At 43.8% G+C, this 20,376-nt stretch overlaps 1 pseudogene; it reads left to right on the plus strand.

The window, feature by feature from the left end:
- LOC105550592 overlaps window positions 1–5,437 on the plus strand; it is a 10,701-nt pseudogene extending 5,264 nt beyond the window's left edge.
- The last annotated feature ends 14,939 nt before the right edge of the window (window positions 5,438–20,376 follow it).

A 20,376-nucleotide genomic window follows, 5' to 3' on the forward strand; every position in this document is an offset into this window, starting at 1 on the left:
GAGGGAGGGAGGGAGGGAAGGGAAGGAGGGAGGGAGGAAGGAAGGAAGGAAGGAAGGAAGGAAGGAAGGAAAGAAAGAGAAAGAGAGGAAGAAAGGAAGGAAGAGAGAAAGAAAGAGAAAGAGAAGAGAAAGCCAGGGCACAATGGCTCACGCCTGTAATCCCAGCACTTTGGGAGGCTGAGGTGGGCAGATCACCTAAGGTCAGAAGTTCAAGACCAACCTGACCAATATGGTGAAACCCCGTCTCTACGAAAAATACAAAAATTAGCCAGGCGTGGTAGTGGGCGCCTATAATCCCAGCTACTCAGGAGGCTGAGGCAGGAGAATTGCTTGAACCCGGGAGGCGGAGGTTGCAGTGAGCCAAGATCATGCTACTGCACTCTAGCCCGGATGACAGAGCGAGATTCCATCTAAGAAGGCAGGCAGGCAGGCAGGCAGGCAGGCAGACAGGAAGGAAGGAAGGAAGGAAAAAAGGAAGGAAGGAAAATATGAATATAAGAAAGATATAGTGCCTATCTTTGAGGATCTTAAAGTCTACCAAAAGGGAGATGGGCATGTTAACAAATGAGCACTAAAGTTATTTAGGTGCAAAATCAAAAATCTGGGCCAGCACTAAGGCTCACACCTGCAAGCCTAGAACCTTGGGAGGTCGAGGCGGAAGGATTACTTGAGCCCAGGAGTTCGAGACCAGCCTGGGCAACATAGCAAGATGTTAAAAATAAAAATTTAGCCAGGCATGGTGGCGCGTGCCTGTGGTCCCAGCTACTCGGGAGGTTGTGGAGGGAGGATCGCTTGAGCCTAAGAGGTGGAGACTGCAGTGAGCTGCAATCACGCCGCTGCACTCCAGCCTGGGTGACAGAGCAAGACTCTGTCTCAAAAAACTAAAACAAAAATAACTTCATGTGGCTCTATAACTTCCAAAGAAATGAATGTTTAATTCTATCCAAAGCAGAGAGTAGGCTTCTTTGAGGAGGTAAATCCTGTTGTGTCTCTAAAGATTTTCAAAGATCAATGGTGGGTTAGTCTGTGAGACTCAGAGTGGAGGATTATATTCCAGTTGAAGCAGCAGGAGCAATGATACAGGGTGTCAAATAGCAAGGTGCATTCCCCGTAAAAAAAAAGCTCAGTGTGCCCATTCTCTATAGTTTTGAAGTGGGGAGAAGGCATATAGTGAGATAACACGTAGCAGGTAGTCATGTATTAGAGCTAAGGACTTTGAACTTTTTCTTAGAGGGATGCAGAAGCCATGGGCTGGCCGTTTTTATTTATTTCCTAGCCTAAATCATCCTGATTCTGAGCAGCTACTATGGTCTATGATAACTGCAATAGATTGTTTTCAAAATGGGTGCCATCATTCCCCTCCCTATATCCCTGCCTTGGGGGATTCTCTTCACTCTGATTCTTGAGCTTGTCCAAGTGACTTGCTTTGGACAATGGGGAAATAACAAACATGACACTTGGAAAGTGCTTGCACTACAGTAATAAAGACACTATACACTATGATCCAGCAATAGGACTCCTTTTTATTTAATGAGTTGAAAACAGGTCCACAGCAAACCTTCACAGAAATAATAAGAGTATATAACGAAATTGGGAGAAACTAACAAACAAATGAACTAAACGTAAGACGTTGACTGGAAACTGTTTCACAGAAGTTCAAAGACTATACATGAAAATTTATTAACCTCACAGTTAATTAGTAAAAACCAAAATAAAAACACAAGATGATCCCATTTCACAAACATGAGATAGACAAAAATAATTCATTAAAACATTAGATCATTCCAATGTTGCCAATTATATGGAATAAATAGACACATGTGCAAGAATGGTGGAAGGGTCAACTCATACACTGTATTAGAAATTTCTGGTAATCTTGAAGTTTCCCAGAACCTACAACCCAACAAATTTTCTCTAATGTAGAAAAATTGTTATGTATAGGCACTTGCAAACTTGAGTATGATTCGAGCAACATTTTTCATAAGAGAAGAACATAAAATCAAAGGAAGCCAAAGACTATAATAAATGGAATGGATGAGCAAATTGGGTTGTCCAAGACTCAGACACCAGTGGGTGTGAAATATACTAGGGGGAAAGAAACAAAGAGATGCCAATCCATTTACTTCCTTTCAAGGAAAGTGCAAAAGAGGCAACATTAAGTGAAACACTGCTTGGTGATAAATAGTGGATAGTAAAGCCATAAAAAGTATTCACAGAATGATAGATAGTGGTCACCTCTGATGACAGAAGGCAAATTAAGTCAGGGTAGAGCACCACAGGGAAACTATGAAATGCCCAATGTCTGTTCATTACTGTGAGCCTCCAGTCTAAAGAACTTTATATGATGTTTATTTAAATGTAAAACAAAACATTTTATGCATTTTTCTGAGTAAGATATAATTTATTATACATATAGGCCCGGCACAGCGGCTCACACCTGTAATCCCAACACTTTGGGAGGCCGAGACAGGCGGATCACCTGAGGTCAGAAGTTTGAGACCAGCCTGACCAACATGGAGAAACCTTGTGTCTACTAAAAACACAAAATTAGCCGGGCATGGTGGCGCATGTCTGCAATTCCAGCTACTCGGGAGGCTTGAGGCAGGAGAATCGCTTGAACCTGGAAGGCGGAGGTTGCTGTGAGCCAAGATTGCGCCATTGCATTCCAGCCTGGGCAACAAGAGCAAAACTGCGTCTCAAAAAAAAAAAATGTGTATATATATATTACACACATATAAAGAATGATTTAAGCACTAAAATTATAATTTATTTATTATTTATTTATTTGAGACAAAGTCTCACTGTCGCCCACACTGGAGTGCAGTGATGCAATCCTAGTTTACTGCAACCTCCGCTTCCCGGGTTCTAGCGATTCTCCTGTTTCAGTCTCCCCAGTAGCTGAGATTACAGGCATGTGCCACCACGCCTGGCTAATTTTTTTATTTTTAGTAGAGACAGAGTTTTGCCATGTTGGCCAGTCTGGTCTCAAACTCCTGACCTCAAGTGATCCGGCCGCCTCAGCCTCCCAAAGTGCTGGGATTACAAACGTGAGCCACTGCACCTGGCTAAAAACTATAATTTAAAAAAAAGAAAGTGCTTGCACTTTCCTGGGACCCATGCAGTCATCACCTTGTGGACAAGGCCAGGATGCCCTTCCAGAGACATGTAACTCAGTCACCTTCATCACTCTAGCCAACAGCCAGCACTCACTCCGGATATGTGAGTGATGCATACTACACCAATCATTTCTATTAATGCAAAATCATTAGGGAAACTCAGAATGTTAGAAAGAAGAAGACATGTCACCCATAATTATACTACCTAAATATAACTACTATAAGCTTTTTTAGTATTTTTATTTCCAATTTTTTTTTTTTTAAGTTTTTTGAGACGAAGTTTCACTCTTGTTGCTCAGCCTGGAATGCAATGGTGTAATCTCAGCTCACTGCAAGCTCCGCCTCCTGGGTTCAAGCGATTCTCCTACCTCAGCCTCCCAACTAGCCAGGATTACAGGCGCCCACCACCATACCCGGCTAATTTTTTGTAGTTTTAGTAGAGACAGGGTTTCACCATGTTGGCCAGGCCGGTCTCGAACTCCTGACCTCAAGTGATCTGCCCGCCTCAGCCTCCCAAAGTGCTGGGATTACAAGTGTAAGCCACGGTGCCTGGTCTATTCCCAATCTTTTTATCTGCCCAGATTTCTCTATATGGTTATAATTAATACATATGGACAGTTTTGCAGCCCGCTTTTTAATTTGTATTAAACAAGTATATTTTCGGCCAGGCACAGTGGCTCACACCTATAATCCCAGCATTTTGGGAGGCTGAGGCAGGCGGGTCACTTGAGGTCAAGAGTTCAAGACCAGTCTGGTCAACATAGCGAAACCCCGTCTCCTAAAAATACAAAAACTAGCCAAGTGTTGTGGCATGTGCCTGTAATCTCAGCTACTCGGGAGGCTGAGGCAGGAGAATTGCTTGAATCCAGGAGAAGGAAGTTGCAGTGAGCCAAGATCGTGCCACTGTACTCTAGCCTGGACGACAGATCAAGACTCTGTCTCTATTTAAAAAAAAAAAAAAAAAAAAAAAAAAAAAAAAACGTGTATTTTCGTATATGTTACCATGTTTAATGGCTGGGTAATAGTCCATTTGATCTGGCAAATGAACTATAATTCCTTTGCTGTTGTTGAAAATGTAGGTATATGATGTAATCAACCTTTAAAAGTAGGCATCCCAGTCAGAGCAGACCTGGGGACCTGTGCACCCTGCACCCAGTTAACTGCTGAAGGGGTTGGCTCAGGCTACCAGCCCCTTTGGTGAGAACTCTGCCTGGGGCTCTGCTGATGGTTCTGAATCATGGAGGTGAAGAAGACTTCTCTAGCTAGGTGACGTTCTTGTTGAAAATCATAGGCTACCTCAATCGGCTCTTCCTACAAACTGTCTTTAAGAGAGGTGCCTGCTCGCACTGATCCAGGAGCTAGGGCGTAGCAGCTTCCATGGATAGGGAGATGGGCCCTCTTGTGACCTTTGTGTGGAAGGCAGTGTTGACTATGCTTCTGCACTGGCAGGCATCGCCTTCCACAATGAAGGGCGCTGGTTGAATGATCCAGCCACAAGACCCTTGTGGTGTTGAGATGGACCTACTACCTCAGAAGAGTGGCTCCCATAGCACTGGCAACAGCACTTGACATGGGGTTGTCCAACTGGAGCTTCACAATAACCAAATCTTTAGCTGTCCTCTTCATCTTCAATCTTCTCTCTGATCTTCAAGCTGGAGGAGTTGCAATGGCACTGGTCCTTGTGATCCTCCTCATCGCCGGGGGTCTCTTCATGTTCACCTTCAAGTCCACACAGCCCAATGTGGAGGGCTTCACCTTGGTGCTGGGGACCTTGCTCATTGGTGGCATTCGCTGAACCCTCACCCAGACATTCCAGCAGAAGGCTGATCTTGGCTTCCAGGACTCCATCGACAGCATGTTCCACCTGCAACCACTCATGTTTCTGGGGCTCTTCCCTCTCTTTGCTGTATGTGAAAGTCACCATTTGTCCACGTCGGGGGAAATCTTTCATTTCCAGGACACAGGGCTGCTCCTGGGGCACTTGGGAGCCTCTTCCTTGGTGGGCTTCTCACCTTCAGTTTGGACTTCTCTGAGTTCCTCCTGATCTCCAGACCCTCCAGCCTCACTGCCTGCATTGCTGGCATTTGGAAGGAAGTCGGCACTTTGCTGGGTGATCAGATCAGCCACCTGAACTGGCTGGAATTCCTGCTCTGCCTCTCAGGAATATCCTCAAAGCCCTGCACTCCAGAGGTGATGACAGCTCTGAACCCTTGAAGAGGCTAGGCTCCAGTTCCCACCTGGAGCCACTGCTCTGAAGCAGCCAGCAGGAGTAAGATGACAATGCCGAGGAGGAGTACTTTTTGGCCCAGAGGCAGCAGTGACCAGCCAAGGGGAGCAGCTTGAAAGCAGGCCACTCTCAACTAACACTTGGCAGTAGCTCAGGGGACCTGGGTGGCTGGCTCTTCATGGCAGCTGGGAGCAGTGGACCGGGAGTCACCTGGGCATGACCATGTGGTGTGGCCAGGTCAGGGACTTGTAGCTTCTGCCCCTCCCTTTGGAACATGGTCAAACAGAGAGGGTGAGCACCAGGCCAGCTTGGGACCTGGCCAGAACTGGGCCCAAGCTGTGCTAGAATCGCAGCAGCAGACGGGAGTGGGCTGGTTCTTCTCAACTATTTCCCAGACTCTGACAGCCAAGACTCATTTCTGAGGGGGACTGGGTTTGGACTGCAGAACAATTGGGAAGGGGACCTGGAGAGGCTGGGGCCCTCATCACCTGGGCAGCATCTTTTCTCAGATAGCAAATTTATTTATACTTTGGAAATAAATGGTTCACAGTCTAGAGAAAATGAACAAAAAATCCTTCATAAGCATAAAGGTCTCTCCAACTTTAGGATTATTCCATATAACATTCTCATGAAGCAGAGCAATTGGATCAAAAGGTGTGAATATCATTGAGGACCAATACACATTACCAACCCACACAAAGGCTTTCCTACCAGTTTACACACCCATCAACATTGTCTGAGTGGTCATTTCACCAAAGCCTCAAAGGTCCCATGGGTTTCTGTAGTTGTTCATTTTGTTTTGTTTTCTATCTTTTTAAATTTGGGTGAGAAATTAATTCTGGTTTTCATTTTAATTATTTCTTCAATAATTAATAAGGTGAAAGTGTTAGAAAGTCACATTTTCCAGTGCCTATCAGAGCACTAGGCTAGTTGATTTAAGTTGTGTTAAAATAACTTTCTTCATATCCACACAATAGCTGCTTCTAAATTTCCGTGTAGTGTCTAGAAATAGCTATCTGTTTGAATTTGTGTTTGCACAGCAATTTCAAAATATTGAGAAGATGTCAGTTGTCTATATTTAAGAATAAGCACATCCAGCAAAGATTATTCGGGGGAGACCTAAACTCCCAAGTTACCCATTGGTATTGCCAGGAAATCCACACCGCAATATTGCTGCAATTTACAGATGAGTACCCTAAGCCTTGGAGGTTTTAAGAAACTTGCCCGGCTGGGCGTGGTGGCTCACGATTTTAATCTCAGCACTTTGGGAGGCAGAGGCGGGAGGATCACTTGAGCCCAAGAGTTCAAGACCAACCTGGGCAACATGGCGAAACTCTGTCTCTACAAAAAAATACAAAAATTAGTCAGGTGTGGTGCATGCACCTGTAGTCCCAGCTACTAACTAGGGAGGCTGAGGCAGGTCCATCCCCTGAGCCTAGGAGGTCAAGGCTGCAGTAAGCCATGATCACACCAATGCACTCCAGCCTGGGCAACAGAATGAGATCTTGTCTCAAAAAAAAAAAAAAGAAGAAGAAGAAGAAGAAGGAAGAAAAAAAAAAAGAAAACAGAAACTTACTCAAGAGTTCCATAGATATATAAACCTCAGAGAATGTAAATAGACAATCAGGGCAGAGTGGATGGGGGTCCTCAGTTCACAGAACAAAAATCAAACTAAGAATGACATAACATCGTTACAAGATCTTTCTGGTACATCTCAAATTCAACCACTTCTTATATCTCTGCTGCTGCTACCCCACCCAAAGCACATCCTCGCTGGATTATCACAGTAGTCTGCAAACTAGTTTCCAAGTCCATCCATACTCCTCTACAGCTTACGTTCTACATGTCTCCTAAAGATGTTAGTAATCTTTTTTTTTTTTTTTTTTTTTTTTTTGAGATGGAGTCTCACTCTGGCCTAGGTTGGAGTGCAGTGGCGCAATCTCGGTTCACTGCAACCTCTGCCTCCTGGGCCCAATCAATTCTGCCTCAGTCTTCTGAGTAGCTAGGACTACAGGCTTGTACCACCATGCCTGGTTCATTTTTTTTTTTTTTTTTTGTATTTTTGGTAGAGACAGGGTTTCACCGTGTTGGCCAGGCTGGTACCGAATTCCTGACTTCAGGTGACCCACCCACCTCACCCTCCCAAAGTGCTGGGATTACAGACATAAACCACCGTGCCCGGCTGCAATCTTCTTTTTCCTTTTATTCATTTGGCAGCAAAGGGAACTTGTATAGGTGACTCTGGTCACTCTGGTGACTCTGGTCAGCTTCCTCTGACATCTTGTAGTTCCTCCCCGCCCCCAGTGGAAAAAAAGAACCGTAAGTACATGAGCCCAAGCTGACACATTCCCCACCTGTAGGACTTGGGCTTTGCCCATGCCTGGGTAGGAAGAGCAGCCAGACCATCATCTCGGCCACCTGAAACAGTCTTCCCTCATTCTCCCTGCTCAATTTCCAGCCTGCCAGATGGAGGGGGGTGTTGAGTACCTGCTATGGGACAAACACCATACCAGATAATAGGTTCAAGACCGTGAACAAGACACAAAAGATTCTAGAATTTTGGCACTTACTTTCTAGCAAGGAATACTGACAAAAGTAAATAAACAAAGAAAATTTATGCAGTGTGATAAGTACTACGAAGAAAGTGGAGTATGAAATTAACCTAGAAAGTAATAGGGAAGGCCATCAACTGACTTAGATAGGGTGGTTGACAAAGGTCTCCCCGGGAAAATGACATTTAAACTGAGACTCAAAGGAAGAGAAGGAGGGATGGGGTTGGGATTGTGGAGAGGCTGAAAGAGAACAGTAAGTTCAAAGACCCTGAGGTGGAATAAAAATGGGCAAGCTCAGTGATCTGAAAGATCAGAATGTTCTTGGTGCACAGTGAGCAAAGGGAAGTTTGATATGAAATGTCCCTGAGATGTAAGCAGGAGTCCAATCACGTAAGGCCTTAGAGACTATGATAAGGAGTTTGGACTTCATTCAAGGTACAATGGAAAGGCATAAGAAGAGTTAATGAAGAGAAGAATATTAATCAACTATCCCTTGATGTTTTATGAGAAATTGATTGGAATATTCATGAGTGGTGGTGGGAAGACCAGGTAGGAGCCTGTGGCTCTGATCAGGTGAAAGTTAATGGTGGCTGGGACTGGGCTGGTGGCCATGAAGATGGAAGGAATTGGAGGGCTCTCAAGATACATTTTAGAGGTAGAATCAAAAGAAATTGCTAAAAAGGAAAACCCACATTCACCAAATACTAATAGATTTGTTTGTGTCTTTAACAGTTAAAAAATCACTAAACACCTCTAGATCAAAATGGCAAAAAAAGAAAAAGAAAGAAATGTAAAGACTATTCTAGAAAGAAATATTGGTCAGGCACAGTGACTCATGCCTGTAATCCCAGCACTTTGGGAGACTGAGGTGGGCAGATCACAAGGTCAGGAGTTCGAGACCAGCCTGGCCAAAATAGTGAAATCCTGTCTCTACTGAAAATACAAAAAAATTAGCCGGGCATGGTGGTGGGTGCCTGTAATCCCACCTACTTGGGAGGCTGAGGCAAGCAGAATCGCTTGAACCTGGGAGGTGGAGGTTGCAGTGAGCTGAGATGGTGACACTGAACTCTAGCCCAGGCGACAGTGCAAGATTCTGTCTCAAAAAAAAAAAGAAAAAGAAAGAAAAGTTATACTGCCATTTGTGATTTAAATTTTAAGAAATCATTCTGAAGGACTTCGATGAAACAGGCACTTATAATTGGATGGCTGATGACTCACAACATGCATAATCATTAAAAAATAAACTTTTTGGCCGGGCTTGGTGGCTCACACCTGTAATTCCAGCACTTTGGGAGGCTGAGGTGGGTGGATGGCCTGAGGTCAGGAGTTCGAGACCAGCCAGGCCAACATGGTGAAACCTCGTCTCTACTAAAAAAACACAGAAATTGGCCGGGCGCGGTGGCTCAAGCCTGTAATCCCAGCACTTTGGGAGGCCGAGAAGGGCAGATCACGAGGTCAGGATATCGAGACCATCCTGGCTAACACGGTGAAACCCTGTCTCTACTAAAAAAAAAATACAAAAAACTAGCCAGGCGAGGTGGCAGGCGCCTGTAGTCCCAGCTACTCGGGAGGCTGAGGCAGGAGAATGGCGTAAGCCCGGGAGGTGGAGCTTGCAGTCAGCTGAGATCCGGCCACTGCACTCCAGCCTGGGCTACAGAGCGAGACTCTGTCTCAAAAAAAAAAAAAAAAAAAAAACACAGAAATTATCCAGGTGTGGTGGCGGACACCTGTAATCCCAGCTACTCAGGAGGCTGAGGCAGGAGAATCGCTTGAACTCTGGAGATGGAGGTTGCTGTGAGCGGAGATTGCACCATTGCACTCCAGCTTGGGTGACAAAAGCAAGAGACTTCATCTCAAAAACAATAAAATTAAAATAAATAAATACGTACATAAATAAACTTTTTTTAAAAAATCAAGCATGACTCCAAGGTTTCTGGTTGAATAATGAGTTGGTTGACATTGCCCTTTACTGAGATAAGGACAACTGTGCAGGGAAATAAGGTAAAGGTTGTGCACAGGGATTAAGAATTCAACTCTAGACATGTTAAGTTTGAGGTGGGCTTAGTCTTCTTGACTCTGGATAAGGTAAACACATGATGGTTCTTTATAAAAATAATAAATGTGACTTAAGTTGATGCAACAACAAATTAAGCACTAATGACAGTGGAGAACAATCTGTAAAAGACCTTCCAAAAGTGAAAGCACCCAAAACTGCTGTGTTTCTCAGAGAATTTATTTGAAACTTGCAAATAATAACACTATGAGATAGGTACAGGATTATTGCTCTTTTATTGTAGATGAGTAAACAGAGAGTAGAAATTTTAAAAACTCATCCAAAAAATACACACCTAATAAGGGGAGAAATTGGGATTATATAAATTGTAACAATCTATGGTACATGTAGGAAAAGATTATTTTTCTAAGACCTTGTGCCAGATAGTACGTTAGTCTCCCAGTTCCAAACCGGTCCTTGCCAGGGCTGGGACTCTGCATAACATTTCTGCTTTGCCAGCTGCTCTCTGCTAGGCTCTGCCAGTAGGGGGAGCTAGATAGAGACTGTAAGTCGGGAGAAGGGAAAATAGACTTGCTCCTCCCCATCTGCTTCCTACATCTTGACTGCAGCAGTTCCTTGCAGCAGGGGATGGCGCGCTCTCCCCCTGAGGTCTGGGTCCCAGTCCCTTCCTCGATGTTTCTAAGTTTTAATAATTCCAGCCTCTTCCTTTGCTCACTCAGCCTTCCTTTGCTACCCTAGAGTTCTCTTTTGAGTCTTTCCTAGATCAAGATCCTTTATATTAATTTTTGTTTAAGTGACTGATGTGGTTTCTGTTTCCTGACTGACCCATGGCAGATATAGGCCTAAAAAATGAAAATTCCCAGCCAGTGTCACTTATATACAAACGCTAAATCCTAAATGCAATTTTAGTAAACTCAGCAGCAAAACAGTTGAGGCTCATGACATGGATCATCCTGGTGAAGCAGGCCTAATTTAATATGTTAAATTAATGAAATTTAACATATTATTATGCAAGACACAGTCAGGAACAGGGGAGAGAATTATGACCTAAATTAAAGTCCTGTCCTTCACGGAGCTTCAGGGAAGCCAGATATTTCTTGAACAGTCACACAAACACATGCTCTGTGAGAGCTATTTATTTATTTATTTATTTTACATATATTTTTTTTGAGGTAGAGTCTCCCTTTGTCACCCAGGCTGGAGTGCAGTGGCACGATCTCGGCTCACTGCAACCTCTGCCTCCCGGGTTCAAGCGCTTCTCCTGCCTCAACCTCCCGAGGAGCTGGAATTACAGACACGTGCCACCATGCCTGGCTAATTTTTGTATTTTTAGTAGAAACGGGGTTTCGCCATGTCAGCCAGGCTGGTCTTGAACTCCTGACCTCAGGTGATCCGCCCGCCTTGGCCTCCCAAAGTGCTGGGATTACAGGCATGAGCCACCAGGCTCGGCAATTTATATATATATCTATATCTATATCTATATATATATATAGATATAGATATAGATATAGATATAATGTTTTTAGACAGCGTCTTGCTCTGTCATCCAGGCTAGAGTGCAGTGATGTGATCATGGCTCTACTGCAGCCTCCAGCTCCCAGGCTCAAGTGATCCTCTCACCTAAGCCTCCCAAGCAGCTAGGAGTACAGGCACATGCCACCACACCCAGCTAATCCATGAGAGTTTTTAATAGGGTATGTGACATGGTCAGGAAGGTCAAAGGTCAGAGAAGACTTCCCCGAAGAAGTGACACTTGGACAGGTATTTGAAGGACACATAAATAGCTATTCAGGCAAAGAGACAAGAGAAGAGCATGTGCAAAAGTCATGTACTACGCTGGGCACAGTGGCTCACACCTGTAATCCCAGCACTTTGGGAGGTCAAGGTGGGCAGATCGCTTGAGGTCAGGAGTTCGAGACGAGCCTGGCCAACAGAGTGAAACCCCGTCTCTACTAAAGATACAAAAATTAGCCGGGTATGGTGACACGCACCTGTAGTCCCAGCTACTCAGGAGGCTGATGCAGGAGGATCACTTGAGTCTGGGAGGCAGAGGTTGCAGTGAGCCGAGACCTCACCACTGCACTCCAGCCTAGGTGACAGATCGAGACTCTGTCTGAAAGAAAGAAAGAAAGAAAGAAAGAAAGAAAGAAAGAAAGAAAGAAAGAAAGAAAGAAAGAAAGAAAGAAAGATCTCCACTGCAGTGTGCTCATCCAGGGTGCTTTTAAACAACTCACACTGCACAGCAGACTAATTATGTCAAAATTTGGGGGGAAGACTCAAGCATCAGCATTTTTTAAAATTCCTCAGGTAATTCCAATGGGTAGCCAAGGTTGAGAATTGACACACTATTATTGTATTCAAAGTCCTATTCTAAATTCTAGTAGTGTTAAAATAAATAAATAAAGCATGCAATGTGTGCCTCAGCTGGGTGTGGTGGTTCACCACTGTAATCCCAGCACTTTGGGAGGCCGAGGCGGGAAGATCACTTGAGCCCAGGAGTTCGAGAGCAACCTGGGCAACATAGTGAGACTGCCATCTCTAGTTTTAAAAGTAAATATTCCTTTTGGTAGGAGATAGCTTAAATAAATAAATAAATACATAACATATTTTTTAAAAGAAAAAAAATGTGCGCCTGTATACGGAGTTACTTCACTTATTAATAACATGCTATTTTTACATAAAGTAATTTTTCCTTGAGCATTTTAGTCTTCTCAAACAATTAAAGATGAACAGGTTGGTTAGACATTTAAATTTTTTTGAACCTTATTAATTACCCACTTCAACAGAACTAATGGACTTAAGATGCAAATGAAAACTGCAAGTTCAAAGCTATCAAAAAATTAATGATTGAACCTTTCTGTTGTTGCAGAAAGATGATTATTTGATAACACTCATGGTTATTTCAGAACCAAAGGAGATGCCTGTTATAAAGAAAGATTCTAATCTCCAGTCCCTTCATCTAGAATTTTAAAATTGTAGTCACTTTTTGGAAAAAGTTTTTATTGTGAAATAATTTCAAACTTGCAGAAAAGTTGCAAGAATAGTACAAAGAATTTCCATATACCCCCTTCACCCAAACTTATCAATTGTTAACATTTTACCATTCTCTAGATAGACAGATGATAGACGAATGTATAGATAGCTACAGTTTTGATTTATAAGAGAGTAAGTTTATCACGTCCCTTTACCCCCTAAATACTTCAGAGTGTACGTCCCAAAAACAAGAACATTCTCTGACATAATCACAGTTCAATCACAAGAATTTGGAAATTTAATGGTGCGATAACACTATTATCCAATCTACAGCTCATATTCAAAATTTTTAATTATATCCATAATGTCCTTTCTAGCACTTTCTCCCAGTCCGGGTTCTAATCCACAAATACACATGGCATATATCATGTCATGGCTCTTTGATCTCCTTTCATCTGAAAAGGTTCTGTTAATATGTTGCAGAAAATCCTTCAGCCTGGGTTTGTGTGATGTTTTCTCAAGAGTAGATTGACCTACCCTTTTTTTTTTTTTTTTTTAAGACAGAGTCTCGCTCTGTCGCTTAGGCTGGAGTGCAGTGGCACGATTTTGGCTCACTGCAAACGCCGCCTCCCAGGTTCAAGCGATTATCCTGCCTCAGCCTCCTGAGTAGCTGGGATTACAGGCACCCGCCACCACGCCCAGCTAATGTTTGTACTTTCAGTAGAGACACGTTTTCGCCATGTTGGCCAGGCTGGCACATTTTTTTTTTAGGCAGAGTCTCGCCTCCCTCTGTCGCCCAGGCTGGAGTGCAATGGCACAATAACGGCTGAATACAACCTCTGCTCCCGGGCTCAAGCAATTCTCGTGCCTCAGCCTCTCCAGTAGCTGGGATTACAGGCACCCACACCCACGCCTGGCTAATTTTTTGTATTTTTAGAAGAGACAGGGTTTCATCATGTTGGTCAGTCTGGTCTGGAACTCCTGACCTCAAGTGATCTGCCCACCTCGGCTCCCAAAGTGCTGGGATTACAGGCATGAGCCACTGCGCCCGGCCGAGTTATACATTTTTGGATGGGGATACCACATAAAAGATGATGTGTTCTTCTCGGGGAACCACATCAGAAGGTTCATGACGTCAACTTGCCCCATTGCTGGTGATGTTTGCTTTGATCACTTGGCTAAGACGCTGTCTAGTGTCTGTCAGGTGATCATGATAAGGTTACTAATTTCCCTTTGTGATGTCATCTGTGGGGATCTACCTGCAGGGTCCAGACTAGGCTGAGGTGAGTGAGGCTTAGGGATATAAGCAGTACTCCAGGACCTGATGGGGAGATCCTAGTCTCCCTTTTTAAAGACACCTTGTCACATAATCAGTTCACCTACCGTCTCTTATCACGTTTAGGAGGAAATCTTGCAAAAATAAAATTATACTATCAAAATTTTAACAGGAAATTTAAATCAAATCAAGACATCAAATTTGGCATAAATGAGAAGAAAAGAGAAAGCAGGAAGAGCAATCCAGGTGGGTGGGGATCAAATAACAAAAGCAAAGCAAGCAGGACAGGGCAGGATCTGCTGGGCAAACTCGGAGCAGAGAGTAGTGGTTGGGATGACTGTGAAGGCCTCGTAACTGGGGCCCCTAAGTCCGTCCTTGTCTCCCTACAGTCTCTCTCAGCATAGAAAGCCAAGTGATCCTTTAAAATTCGAAGTTGCACTTGGAAAGAAAGGCTAATGGCTCACAGGGTCCTGCCTGAGCCACCCACACCCACGTTGGGGACCTCTTCGCCCACTGATTGCCATAGCTCAATGACCTTGCAGTGCAGACCTGCTCTGCTCCAGTCCTGCAAGAATAGAACAAGCCCACCCACCTCGCCTCACCTCCCCTGCCTAGGGGACTTTGCGCTATCTCCCTGGGCCTGGGACATTGTGTCCCCAGATAGCTACGTGGCTCCCTCCCTCTCCTCCTTCAGATTTCTGCTCAACCTTCTCAGCAAGACCTTCTCTGACCAACCCCCACAAAATCCTCCCTGCTACCTCCCTACCTCCCTTCTTTGCTTTACTTTTCTCCAGGGCACTTATAATCAGCCAACAGACAAATGGGGTTCTTTGCTTTGTCTTTGACATCCCACTAGAATGCAAACTCCACGAGGCGAGGAAGTTTTGTGTCTTGCTCACTTCTGGATTCCCAGCGCCTAGAACATGCCTGGTGCATAAGAGTTCAGTAAATGTGTGTGTCTTTGTGTGTGTCTTTGTGTGTGTGTGTGAGTGTGTGTGTGTGTGAGAGAGAGAGACTGAGACAGAGAGAGATAGAGAGAGAAAACGAAGGAAAGGGAGATCAGATAAGGTTGAGAGGTAGGTTGGAACTAGATTTTATTGGTTGTCTAACACAATGGATTTACCATGAAGATAATGAAGCTTAAGGAAAGGTCCTAGCAATGTGCACATGCACATGGCCATGTGTTTAAATTTGCAAAAGTAGGCTAGGTTCGGTAGCTCATGCCTGTAATCCCAGCACTATGGGAGGCCAAGGCTGGAGGCTCACTTGAGCCTAGGTGTTCGAAACCAGCCTGAGCAACATAGTGAAACTTCATCACTATAAATAATACAAAAATTAGCTGGGCATGGTGGCACGCACCTGTAGTCCCACCTACTTGGGAGGCTGAAGCGGGAGCATTGCTTGAGCTCAGGAGATTGAGGCTGCAGTAAGGCGAGCTTGCACCGCTGCATTCCAGCCTGGGAGACAGAGTGAGACCCTGTCTCAAAAATAAAATAAAATAAATTTGTAAAAGTAAAATGCTTAAGCTGCAATCAGTTAGAAACACTGTCTCCATTCCAACTTCCCCTCCATCTCAATATATGCACAGAGCATGGTGCTAAGCTGGAGCTTTTTCCCAGAGTTCTCAGCTCTATGTGATTCCAGGTTAGCACTGGCCACTAGAGACATTCTGTAGGCGATGCGGAGGGTAGATGTACACCAGCGGCCATATTTTTGAAGCTCTGAAGGTTAGTCTGGGGGTGTGGCACTGTGGCAGCTTGCAGGCAGTGTCACTGATCTGATCCCTCACTTAGGCAACACTGGGCAGCTCCTTCAGCGACTTCAAAGCCTGGGTCAAATGCATGTGTAGTTCCATGGCAAAGAGTACCAGCTTATCGTGCAGGCCACACACGACACCATGACAAGAGGTGGTGAGAGGTTGGACACGTGTTCCAGTTTGTCCCCAAGCATTCCAATTGTTATCCACATGCAGTTCTCCTTCCTAAATGCCGGCCTGGCTGATCTACAGCAACTTCAGGCTCAACAATAAACACGGAGGTGACAGCTTACACATATTCTTCCCCTGGACCCCACAGTGGCATAGGATCGAATCCCTATAATGAATCCCTTATTTTAGATCTCTGGCAGTTCTGCTTGTCAGATCGACCCCTGACTGATACACTTCCCACTATGCTCAGTGACATTAGAGTGGCTACAGGCATTTTGGGGATCTAGCTAGGGGAAGTTGAGTTGGAGATATATTTGGCTAGGGTTTAGAGAAACATACATGTTTGACGGTCATTTCCATGAATGGTTAAGTCATGCATTAGCCATCCAAATAAGGAATAGCTCTCAGGAATGCTCCTACACCCCACTGCCAGAGGACATATCACAATATGATCATGTCCGAGGGCACCTGGCACCAGATGTGGGTAGTGGACAAAAAACAAGGCTTATGGTCAGGTGCAGTGGCTCATGCCTGTAATCCCAGCACTTTGGAAGGCTGAGGCGGGCAGATCACCTGAGGTCAGGAGTTTGAAACCAGCCTGGCCAACATGGTGAAACCCCATCTTTACTAAAACTACAAAAATTAGCCAGGCTTGGTGGCGTGCTTCCGTAATCCCAGCTATTGAAGAGGCTGAGGCAGAGGAACCACTTGAACCTGGGAGGCGGAGGTTGCAGTGAGCTGAGATCGTGCCTCTGCACTCCAGTCTGAGCGGCAGAGCGAGACTCTGTCTCAAAAATAATAATAATAATAATAAGGCTTCAAACACACAAAGCCAGAAGCAAGTCTGGGGAAAGTTCTTCCAAGCATATTATGTGATTTTTCCAGATTTTGTGATATTTCTGGTATTTGTCAGCTCTTTAACATTTGTAATGTGTCGTGATTTCTCATTCCAAATAATTATTCACTTTTGTATCTAATGTTATACTATGAAGTTTGTATTACTGCTCTTAAAGAGGGCCCCCAAACTGCATAAGCTTCAGCACCCATGAGATCATCTTCTCCTCTTAAATATCAAGCTGGAGAAACTGGAATCCACTCTGGAGCCAATCAGCAACCATCACAGGATTCTGGCAGAAGAATGGAATAATCAGATCTGTACCAAGCAGTGATGTATTGGAGAAGGATCATATTGGCTCATGAGAGCTCATTGTGAAGTTTTCAGGAATTTTACGAGGTGACTAACATCAGATCGGTAGCTTGAAATCAGCCACTGCAGGAGTATTTATACCACAGAAATTGGCAAGTGCTGCAAATCAGGCCTTCCCCCGCCATCAGAGAGCCAGTTGTTAAACATATAACAACACATCACTGGTATAATACCAGGTGATTCCCTTGGTCATAAATCTTCATGAGAAAATATCCCTGGAATGAATTTACTCTCAAGTGTAGCTGATAGAGATGGGGGTTAGGGAGGGAAGAAAAGGTAGAAGGCATCACAGAGAAGTTGCTTAAAAGCTTTGAGTACCTGAAGGAGAAAAATAAAGGAAAAGGATGAGAAACTCAAGAGAAACAAAATTGTACCCATCCCCCAACTTTGCCTAAGATGAATCCTGCTGATCTTCCATTCTACATGGGAGCACACTGCAGTGAAGTTTTTTGTTGTTGTTGTTGTTGTTGTTTTTGAGACAGAGTCTTCCTCTGTCGCCCAGGCTGGAGAGCAGTGGTGCAATCTTGGCTCACTATAACCTCTGCTTCCCAGGTTCGGGTGATTCTCCTGTCTCAGCCTCCCGAATAGCTGGGATCACAGGTGCACACTACCACGCCTAGCAAATTTCTGTATTTTTAGTAGATATGGGTTTCTCCATGTTGGCCCGCCTGGTCTGGAACTCCTGGCCTCAAATGGTCTGCCCACCTTGGCCTCCCACAGTGCTGGGATTACAAATGTGAGCCACTACACCCGGCCTGCAGCGGAGATTTTTGAGTTTGTGTGTTGCATGGTTACTTGGGGAAGCTCTGATTATAGCATATGTAATTTAATATTCTAAATTGGATTTAGAATCACAATAAAAGGCCATTGTCTTTGTTTCTGGGGGACTTTGAAGATATATTAAAATAAATATGAAGATACATATTTTCAATGACGTTATTAAATTACACAGATCATATTTCATCTAGTTTAAGGTGTCATGATTATAAGACACACTATTATTTTATATATAAAACTAAGAAAAAAAAGTTGCCAACTATACTATGACATGTTTCAGATGAAATGTGAATTCAGAGATGTTAAAATGTGGGAGAAAAAGAGAATGAGTCTCATAATCAGTGAAATATGAAATAACCTTTGGATCTCTCCTGGGCTAAAAACATTGTTTGAGAAACGAGGAAATTGTAGATCTGGAAGAGCAAACCATCTGCTTAAGGGGATAGGCCTAGTTAGTGACAGAGTTGGAAATGAAATGCAATTATCTCCCTGCCTTGATCAGAGCTCACAGTGATTAGAGAATTTCATACATCAGAGACAGCAATAAGGGGCTAGTGTGGAAGTACCTTTTACCTCTGAGAATACAATGTGCTAAAATGTATGGCTTGTCCTCTGATAAATCAGAAAATGCTGTATAGGACAAAATGACAGCATCTGCTAAAAAGGTCCCCATATCTAGCATTGGTTTCTTTATTTCTGTTTTTTTTTTTGTTTGTTTGTTTGTTTTTTTTTTTTTGAGACGGAGTCTCACTCTGCCTACCAGGCTGGAGTGCAGTGGTGTGATCTCTGCTCACTGCAACCTCTGCCTCCCGAGTTCAAGTGATTCTCCTGCCTCAGCCTCCCTAGAAGCTGGGATTACAGGCACCCGCCACCATGCCCGGCTAATTTCTGTTTTTTTTTGTTTTTTGGTTTTTTTTTTAGTAGAGACAGGATTTCATTATGTTGGCCAGGCTGGTCTTGAACTCCTGACCTCAGGTGATCCACCCACCTCGGCCTCCCAGAGTGCTGGGATTACAGGCGTGAGCCACTGTGCCCAGCCTAACATTGGTTTCTATTATAAATTTCCAGTGTCTGTAACAGTGTCTTGCTGAAATATTTATTGGCATATTGTAAGTTCTCAATGAATGTTAGATGCATTTATCTAGCTCAGTGACTTTCTTGATGACTTTGAACCAGTTACTTCATCTCTCTGGGTCTGCTGCATCTTCATCAAATGGGCATACTAATATCCTTCACTGAGGGGCATAGCAAAGGTTAAATGAGATGGAAATGTAAGTCTGCCTGACACAGAAGCTGGTCAATGGTGGGAACACCAATGTTAGTTTTCTTCACCCTTAAGGTATTGTTGTTAGATTCAAAATTGTTTAAATGCCAACTTTGTAAAGTCATTCAGAAAAATCAATATTCCTATACAGTCTAATACTCTTCTCCAATATAGTAGTAGCCAGTAGCCAAGTGTGACTATTTAAATTTTTAATTAGCCAGGTGTGTTGGCTCATGCTTGTAATCCCAGTGCCTTGGGAGGCCGAGGTGGGAGTGCGAGATCAGCCTGAGAAACACAAGGGAGACTCTGTCTCTATAAAAATATTTAAAATTGTCCATGCACAGTGGCTCAGGCCTGTAGTCCCAGTTACTTGGGAGGCTGAGGTGGGAGAATTACTTGAGCCGAGGAGGTTGAGGTTGCAGTGAGCCGTGTTTTCGCCACTGCACTCCAGCCTGGATGACGGAGCAAGACCCAGTCTCAAAAAAACAAAATAAAATAAAATAAAGTAAAAATAAAAATAAATGTATAGTTAAACGAACTAAAATTAAATTTTCATTTCTTCAGTCATTTTGGCTACATATCCACTTGTGGCTAGTGGCTGCCGTACTGGACAACACAGATATTGGACATTTCCATCATTGCAGACAGTTCCATTGGATAGCGCTGCTCTACATTCATGAGAGGACCACGATGCCCCTGTTTTTTTCCTCAACCCAAGCAAGGAGGTCCCAAAACATGTTATACCAAACGTCACTTGATTCGTGCGCCCTCCCGTGGCTAGAGGTGGAAACTAGTATGCGTTTAGCAGATGAAGCCGCACATTTATAAAAGGGATAGCTTAGAAATCTTCATTAATCTGACCACTAGAAAGAAAAGCGACATAAAATAGAATATGTATTTTGAATGCTCTAGAGACTACTAAGAAAAATCTGTTTGAGAAGGTTTGATCACGTAATCCTATTATTCCTGTATCTCAGTATTTCCTGGACTACCTACCCTTGTGGGATAAAGACATTCTCTGTTTAAACAAAGGATGGTACTAT

The sequence above is a fragment of the Mandrillus leucophaeus genome, unplaced genomic scaffold, assembly GCF_000951045.1.
Source record: "Mandrillus leucophaeus isolate KB7577 unplaced genomic scaffold, Mleu.le_1.0 Scaffold490, whole genome shotgun sequence".
NCBI classification, from domain to species: domain Eukaryota; kingdom Metazoa; phylum Chordata; class Mammalia; order Primates; family Cercopithecidae; genus Mandrillus; species Mandrillus leucophaeus.